Consider the following 9,335-nt stretch of genomic DNA (forward strand, 5'->3'; position numbering starts at 1 on the left):
CCTGGCCAAAATGTTTCTTTTCTAAAACAATTATAGGCCGGGCGCGGTGGCTCAAGCCTGTAATCCCAGCACTTTGGGAGGCCGAGACGGGCGGATCACGAGGTCAGGAGATCGAGACCATCCTGGCTAACACGGAGAAACCCCGTCTCTACAAAAAACTAGCCGGACGAGGTGGCGGGCGCCTGTAGTCCCAGCTACTCGGGAGGCTGAGGCAGGAAAATGGCGCAAACCCGGGAGGCGGAGCTTGCAGTGAGCTGAGATCCAGCCACTGCACTCCAGCCTGGGCGACACAGCCAGACTCCGTCTCAAAAAAAAAAAAAAAAAAAAAAAAAAAAAAATAAAACAATTATATAGCATTAGTTATTAACAACACATTACCTCAAAACCAACTGGTTTCAAAATAAATGAATGGGTTCACTTCATTTGCAAGTATAGTGGCTGTGGTGACCAGGAACCCTACACCTCCAGCTTTGCTACATGTTTACCCTCCTACATTGCCTTCATAGAACCCTGCCTGTCCTTGAGAGCGAGAAGGCAATTGCCACCATTCCCCAGACAGCAAGGCTCAGAATTAACACAAAGGCAGAGAGTGAATTGTCCCAGATTCAGAGCACACTCATTGGGTTTGGACACCCAAGAGCTCCACAGAGTTCTGAAGAATAAAAAGATATTCTTAGAGGCTGGGCGGAGTGGCTCACACCTATAATCCCAACACTTTGGGAGGCCAAGGCAGGTGGATTGCTTTAGCTCAGGAGTTTGAGACCAGCCTGGGCTAAATGGTGAAACCCCATCTCTACCAAAAGTACAGAAAAATAGCTGGGCATGGTGGTATGTGCCTGTAATCCCAGCTACTTGGGAGGCTGAGGCAGGAGAATCACTTGAACCCAGGAGGTGGAGGTTGCAGTGAGCCAACATCGCACCACTGCACTCCAGCCTAGGCAACAGAGCAAGGCTCCATCAAGAAAGAAGAAAGAAAAGGAAGGTAAAGGAAGGGGAGGGGAGGGGAAGGGAAGGCCAAAAGGAAGGAAAAGAAAAACGAAGGAAAAAGAAAAAGAAAGAAGGAAGGAAGGAAGGGAGGGAGGGAGGGAGGGAGGGAGGGAGGGAAGAAAGGAAACAACAAAAAAGAAACTGCACCAAAATACCATTTTTTTTTTCTCCAATCAAATCATCAGAGATCTAAACATTTGCTATCTCATTCTTCATGACTGAGCCTGATACATGTCTCCTGGCAGACTGGAGCTTCTTGCTCTCTATTGCTTTGCATTCCCCACGGTATACAATGCATAATAGGATTCTAATAAATATTTCTTTCTAGTTATATTTTGTATTGTCTTGTTTTTGTTTTTTTGAGACAGAGTCTCACTCTCTCGCCCAGGATGGGCCACCGTGCCCAGCCTTAATAAATGTTTCTTGAGTTGACTTTAGTGAAGAAAAGGAACTCAAAGCCCTGTTAATTGTAGAAGCCATAGCAGGATTCTATAATGATTGCTGGAGTCAAAATGTATTTGTTCAAATTCCAGAAATCCTAAAAACATTTTTCCTCTCATAATAATTAGTACAGGCTGGACGCAGAGGCTCAAGCCTGTAATCCCAGCACTTTGAGAGGCTGAGGCGGGCGGAATTGAGGTCAGGAGTTCCAGACCAGCCTAGCCAACATAGTGAAACCCCATTTCTACTAAAAATACAAAAATGAGCCAGGTGTGGTGGCAGGCACCTGTAATCCCAGCTACTTGGGAGGCTGAGGCAGGAGAATCCTTGAACTCCAGAGGCGGAGGTTGCAGTGAGCCGAGATCACGCCACTGCACTCCAGCCTGGGTGACAGAGTGAGACTCCATCTCAAAAAAACAAACAAAAAAAAGAATTAGTACAATAACCCACTCATCCCCCTCCAAATCTAGTCTCTCTCCCTACTCTAATCTCTGTCCACACTGTCATGAAAATTACTTTTTAAAATCTCACAGTTCATTAGGTCTGCATTGTACTAAAGACTATTTGGCATTGCTTACATAGTATGAGTATATATGAATATAATTCAAAAGAAACTACTTTAGGGCCAGGCACGGTGGCTCATGCTTGTAATCCCAGCACTTTGGGAGGCCAAGGTGGGTGGATCACTTGAGGTCAAGAGTTTGAGACCAGCCTGGCCTACATAGTGAAACCCTGTCTCTACGAAAAATACAAAAATTAGTTGGGCGTGGTGGTGCGAGCCCATAATCCCAGCTACCGAGAGGTGGAGGGTGCAGTGATCCCAGATCGTGCCACTGCACTCCGGTCTAGGTCACGCCACTGCACTCCAGCCTGGGCGACAGAGCGTGATTCTGTCTCAGGAAAAAAAAAAAAAGAAAGAAAGAAAAAAAGGAAAGAAAAGAAACTTTTTTTATTTTTTTAATTTCATGCCTGTAGAATAGTCTGAAGTATGGGACAGGAGGTCATTTTACATTCTTGTTCCAAACAGTCTTTCCAGGCACATCTCCTGTCACTGCCTTCCAACCACTCTTGTCCTCCACCTCTTCTGAATTCTAATTCCCCCAATCTATTTTGTTTCGCAGACTAAATATGCATGTTCACATCTCTAATTCTTTGGAATTCCCTCTGGTAGAAAAGCTCTCCCTTTAAGTCCCACCCCACTGCACCATTTGTCAAAGCTCTACTCTTCTTTAAGATCCAATTCAAATATTTAATCTTCTCTCTATATACACATATTCCAATGTGGTCAGAATTTATCATCCATTCTTTTATGTTTCCATAGCCCTTTACTTATACTTCTCTTCTAGCTTTGAAATCTCTGCCTTTTTGTTCATTGTGCTTATTTTTCATTTATTCAACATTCATTAATTCAAAAAATATTTATTGAGTGTCTACTATATTCCAGGTGCTGGTATATGTTTTAAAAAGACAAACATAGGTTCCTCCACCACTAAAACAGTCTTCTAAGTCCTCATGGAGTTCAGATTCTATTTGTAAGTTCTGAGTTTTTCGGATGTCGGTATTGATAGAAACAGCAGACAGCCAAGGGTCCCTGGGGAAACCCTGCCTGCCTTCAAGCCTAAAACCAGACTGCTGGTTCTAGATGAAACCCGTCCTTTCTCGACTGATTCTCTCTGCATAATGTCCACCTACGCCCTGGGAGGACGGGGTGGAGCCTCGCGAAGTTCAGGCCGTTTGCAGGTGGAGGAGCCCGGCCTCCTCAGTTCCTGTGTGGTGCCTTGGGATTCAGTCTGTGAGGCGGGAAACCTGCTATCAAGACTCTTTCTCATTTTGCGGAGAATTCCTCTTTCCTTTTTTTCTTTTCACCCAATAAACCCTACAATGTGTCTGTGTGCCTAAATTTTCCCGGTCGTGTGTCGAGAACTCAGTTTTTCTGCAATAGTATCACCTTCCCCAGTACCAAACACAATTTCCTTCCTGTATACAGCAGGCACTCTACAGATACGACTGCCTGTTTCTCCTTTCCCTAGATATCTGTTTCTCTACAATTAACAGGGTGTAGGCACGGAGGGCTCAGGTGTGGTGGGTTGCGTGGGGGCCCCGCTGAACTGACCAGCGGCATTTCAGCTCCTTCCCCTTGCCGGTCGGAACCCCGGAGCCAGGTCAGCTCAGCCAGCTTCACCATCACCAAGGCAGGTAGCGAAGGCGGGAACCTCCGCCACCAGCTGGACTGCAACCAACTGGACCTGAGCCTCAGCGACCTGAATGAAGTCCCGGTCAAGGAACTGGCTGCCCTTCCAAAGACCACCACACTGGATCTGTCTTGTAATAAACTGACTATTCTACCGTCGGATTTCTGTGGCCTCACACACCTGGCGAAGCTAGACCTTAGAAAGAACAACCCACAGCAGCTGCCGGTGGACTCTGGTCATTTGGTCAACCTCCAGGACCTGGCTCTCCTCAACAACAGGCTGCTCACCTTGCCTGTCAGCTTTGCTCAGCTCCAGAACCTGAAGTGGCTGGACCTGAAGGATAACCTCTGGATCCCGGCCTGGCCAAGATGGCAGGCGACTGCTTCGGTGGGAGAAGCCGTGGAAGCAATGTGCAAACAAGGCGTCACACACAGCACAGGAAGGCCGTGCAGGCAGACCAGGAGTGGGAGAGGCAGCGGGGCCGGAAGTAGAAGGAGAGGCAGAGGAGAAGCTGAGGCCAAGCAGGCAGCTAAGGAAGCTCAGGAGAGGGAAACGCGGAAGCGGGAGAACGCGGAAGAGAAGGAGCGCGGGAGAAACGAGTATGATGCCCTCAAAGCAGCCAAGCGGGAACAGGAGAGGAAACCTAAGAGGGAAACAAATCAGGCACCGAAATCTAAGTCCGACTCTTGCCTCCGCAAGCCACTCCCCGGGAAGCACACTCATTCCTGGGCTATGCTGAGGCTGCTGCTGCTGCTGCTGCTGCTGCTTTGTGCGGCAGGAGGGCTGGTTGCTTGTCCGGTGACATAGCCGCAGCAGCAGCCCCTCTGCACCAGCGTGAACATCATCTACGACAATGCGGTCCAGGGTCTGCACCGCCATGAGATCCTCCAGTGGGCCCTCCAGACCAACTCTCAGCAGTGAGCTTGTCCCCAGCACCTGCTGCCTCCCAGCCTTGGAGCTTGGATTCCTGTGGAATTGGGCTCTGCTAGACACAAACTGTTTTTAGCATCAGACCTATCTGCCATAATCAAATGGCTGCAGATTGGTACTTGAGACCTCCTCTTTGTAGGACTTCTTCGTTCCTTAGTCAGGGTTTCCGGTTTCCGGGTGGAATGAGGAGAAATGGGAGGTGGCGGGGGACAGTTACCTGCATGCCTAAAGGAATAGGCTTGGGGTTCGGGAGAAAGAAAACATAGCCATTTCTAGTTGTTACACAACTGTGTAAAGACTCGTTTCTACTAAATGATCAGCTGTCACCAAAAAAAAAAAAAAAAAAAAAGTGTAATGAGACCTTTATGAAATATGCCAATAGGGTATGGGAATTACCTATTTTGAAGGAATCTAAGTAATTAAAAAAAAAAAAAAAAACCACTGCCCTAACTAATAGCAGTTAACCAACTCATGATAGTAGTCACCCAGAGAATTTTTTATCATCTAGAAATAATGGCTTGTTTCATCATTGGATGATGATGCCTCCCGATTCTTTATTATGCACCAGGCACTGTCTGAGAGATTTTAGTATTCACTCATTTAATCTTCTCAGCAACTCTAAGTAGTATGTTATCTCTTTAAAAAAAAAAAAAAAAAAAACAGATATGGAAACAGAAAGACAAGTTAAATTCCTTGCCCAAGATCACACAACTGGTAAAGGATGGAGCTGGCATTTGAATTCAGGTAGGCTAGCTTCAAATTCCATGTTCTTCTCCACTACACATTAGTGATGTAGACAGTGAAAATCTTTCCCAATGTGTGATAGCCTAAAATCATTGATAGATGATTACAAATGCAAGAAGACTGTTAACACAAGTGGTTATAATTTCTGTTAGGCTCTTTACATGTGAGGAATAGAGATGTATTCAGTTTGCCCCAAGTAGTGTAACATGAGGAGGGATAGCAATACAAGTTAATGCATACATGGAACTCAGGGAAAGCAGGAATCACTTAGAATCTGCCTCACAGAGCCAGAAACTAGAAGGCCATTCAGATTTTTAAACTTCCCTAGGGATCTGAGAAGCAGGACTTCAAGAATTTTTCTTACTCTAACATTCCACTGTTAACATATCTGCTCCTGTCTGACCCCTTCTCTTACTGTTATCAATTAGTTTTCTTTTCATTCTTCTCAGTTAAATCCCTGAGAAGAATCTGGTTGAATCAGCACAAAAATATTTAGATGGAGCCTTTTTTCCCAGGCCCACTCCTGAAGGACTAGCATGCCATGGCTGACTGTACTTGAGTCCAATTCCCTCTCTAGTCAATCAATGCAAGGCTGGAAGAAGGGAAAGGACGAGGTCACTTTGTCCAAAACAGTTGAGCTGATGCAAGGTTTGGGCATGGGTAGCTTCCATGGGAAAGTGCCACGTGCGGGGCAGACACTCTTGCAGAAGAATCTCATAGCCAGGCGCGGTGGCTCTTGCCTGAGTCTCAGCACTTTGGGAGGCCGAGGTGGGTGGATCACCTGAGGTCAGGAGTTAGAGACCAGCCTGACCAACATGGTGAAACCCCATCTCTACTAAAAATACAAAAATTAGCTGGGTGTGGTAGCAGGTGCGTGTAATCCCAGCTACTCAGGAGGCTGAGGCAAGAGAATCCCTTGAACCTGGGAGGCAGAGGTGGCAGTGAGCAGAGATCGCATCACTGCATTCCAGCCAGGGTGACAGATGGAAACTCCGTCTCAAAAATTTTAAAAAAAGGGCTGGGCGCGGTGGCTCAAGCCTGTAATCCCAGCACTTTGGGAGGCCGAGGCGGGTGGATCACGAGGTCAGGAGATCGAGACTATCCTGGCTAACATGGTGAAACCCCGTCTCTACTAAAAATACAAAAAACTAGCCGGGCGTGGTGGCGGGCGCCTGTAGTCCCAGCTACTTGAGAGGCTGAGGCGGGAGAATGGCGTGAACCCGGGAGGCGGAGTTTGCAGTGAGCCGAGATCACGCCACTGCACTCCAGCCTGGGAGACACAGCTAGACTCCGTCTCAAAAAAAAAAAAAAAAAAAAAAAAATTAAAAAAAAAGAATCTCATGCCGGTCAGGCATGGTGGCTCACGCCTGTAATCTCAGCACTTTGGGAGGCCGAGGCAGGTGCATCACTTGAGGTCAGGAGCTTGCAACCAGCATGGCCAATATGGCGAAACCCATCTACTAAAAATAAAAACTAGCCAGCATTGTGGCAGGTGCTTGTAGTCCCAGCTATTTGGGAGGCTGAGGCACAAGAATCGCTTGAACCTGGAAGGTGGAGGTTGCAGTGAGCAGAGATGCTGCCACTGCACTCCAGCTTGGGTGACAGAACAAGACCCTATCTCAAAAAAAAAAAGGAAAAAGAAAAAAGAATCTCATGCCTTATATAAGAATTAAGAATGTGTGGTCATTACCTTCAATATCAGCATAGATTTAGACTTTTAAGTTTATAATAAAATACTTAATATGTTTGGAAGCTTTATAAACTCTCATCTGAATTACTACAGTTGCCTGCCAACTGTGTTCTTCTTTTCATCCTAGATTCCTTATCATCTATTCTCCATTCACACACAGCCATAGTGATCCTTCTGAAGGAGTATCTCAGACATCTCAATCCCCGCTCCCACCACCCCATGACCTCTCCGTCATCACACTCCAAGTAAAAGCATCTTGACAATGGCCTACAAAGTGTACATGATTGGCCGGTACATTACAGCTCATGCCTGTAATCCCAGCACTTTGGAAGGCCAAGGCAGGCAGATTACTCAAGGTCAGGAGTTAGAGACCAGCCCAGCCAATACAGTGAAACCTCACCTCTACTAAAAATACAAAAATTAGCTGGATCATGGTAGCACATTGAGGCACAAGAATCGCTTGAACCTGGAAGGTGGAGGTTGCTGTGAGCAGAGATCGGCCACTGCACTCCAGCCTGGGTGACAGAGTGAGTCTCTGTCTCAAAAAAAAAAAAAAAAAAAGGTGTACACGATGGCATGCCCTCTCACCTCACTGACTGGATTGCCTCCCCATTGTTCTGCCCAGGAAATGGGCCTTCTCATAGTTTCTCAAACATACCAGGGACATTCCCACCCCCACAGCTTAATCTATCTCCCTCTACCCTGCCATAATACTTAAGAACTTCACACCCTATATCATTTGTTAATTTATTATGCTTATTTTCCACCTCCTTCTGCTAGAATATAAGTTTCATGAGGTCAAGGATTTTGTTTACTAATGTATCCTCTTCAGTAGAACAGCACCGAGCACATAGTATGCACCCAATACAATGTTTGTTGAGTGAATAAATTTGCCATCAGTTATGTAAGGCATTATCATTCTATTTCCTAACCTATGAGTTTTGAAAGATTTCTGACATGACCTTGAGCTTTTCAATTCATGCTGGCTGTTAAGTTGATGTGAGTTGGTGGTCTTATTTGACCCAAGAAAAATTCAGTATGGTTGAAAAAGTTAAGTACGGCCGGGAGCAGTGGCTCATGCCTATAATCCCAGCACTTTGGGAGGCTGAGGCAGGCGGATCGCCTGAGGTTGGGAGTTCGAGACCCGCCTGCCCAACATGGAGAAATCCTGTCTCTACTAAAAATACAAAATTAGCCAGGGGTGGTAGCGGGAGTCTGTAATCCTAGCTACTCGGGAAGCTGAGGCAGGAGAATCACTTGAACCCAGGAGGCAGAGGTTACAGTGAGCCGAGACCATGCCATTGCACTCCAGCCTCGGCAACAAGAATGAAACACCATCTCAAAAATATAAAAAATAAAAAAAGTTAAGTTCAACAGGAATAACTTTCGCATTGGATAGTAGTTAACAGCAAAACAAGTTTGTTTGTTCATGTTTGGAAATCTTGCTAAACTAATGCAGACTCTGCTGTCAATGTGCTTCATGATAGCAGCCTTTCTGTTTTTATAAACAGTTAGGGAATGGAATATCTGCTAAATGTGAGGGCTGGCATGTCTCTACCTCAATAAAGTTCTGGCTTTTTTGACATCTATTGTGACCACTCAGGGCCCTTTTTAATTTATGTTTAGAGTCTCAGCTGCATGTTTAGGTTGGGTTGCCAGAACTCTGACTGCCAAATAAGCAGTGTTGCTATATTTAGAAATGAAATAGTAGTCTACAAAATAGAATATCGGGTATTGCTACCTTACTTGGCTCTATGTTACTGGGATTAACTTGGGATTTTTAAAAGTTAGTAATATGTATATGAAATAACTATTTTGAATCTCTTACTAAAGATGAAAATTTATGTCTAGCAAGATTTACTGTCCAGGTAAACACAATCTTTATAGTGTTCTTAAATCTATTTCCCTGTTAATCTGTACTAATGACCATAAGGAGTCAAAATAACTGTTAGCATCCTATTCATTTTTCAGAATATTCTTGACACAATCTTGGCATTTCTATTACTTTGGAAACTAAAAATATAATAAATATTACAATAACTTTTATGTCAAAATCTTTCATTTATTTGTGCCTCTAACTTTTGGGCAGTCTTCATGAGACTCCCCATTTGGGTTAGTTTGTAGATGCTAATTTCAGGTATGGAATGCTATGAAACATGTTATTAATAATTAAATGATGGCACTTCTCCATAACTCAAAGTAGGAAATCCAATCAGTTGTCCAACAAAATTTAGATGCCATCCTACAAGAAACTCAAAGAGCCTAGTGAATTATGTGTCAGCATACTCATCTGATTCTCAGAGTTCCATAAAAGACTGCTTCTTTCATTAAAATACTATTTTGTACAGCTG

The 9,335-nt window shown here is 44.9% G+C and overlaps 1 pseudogene; it reads left to right on the plus strand.

Annotated features, from left to right (window-relative positions):
- Nucleotides 1–2,980: 2,980 nt before the first annotated feature.
- Nucleotides 2,981–4,541, plus strand: LOC126953395 (leucine-rich repeat-containing protein 59-like; annotated as a pseudogene).
- Nucleotides 4,542–9,335: the final 4,794 nt, after the last annotated feature.

Source organism: Macaca thibetana, chromosome 4 (assembly GCF_024542745.1).
Source record: "Macaca thibetana thibetana isolate TM-01 chromosome 4, ASM2454274v1, whole genome shotgun sequence".
In the NCBI taxonomy this organism is placed as follows: domain Eukaryota; kingdom Metazoa; phylum Chordata; class Mammalia; order Primates; family Cercopithecidae; genus Macaca; species Macaca thibetana.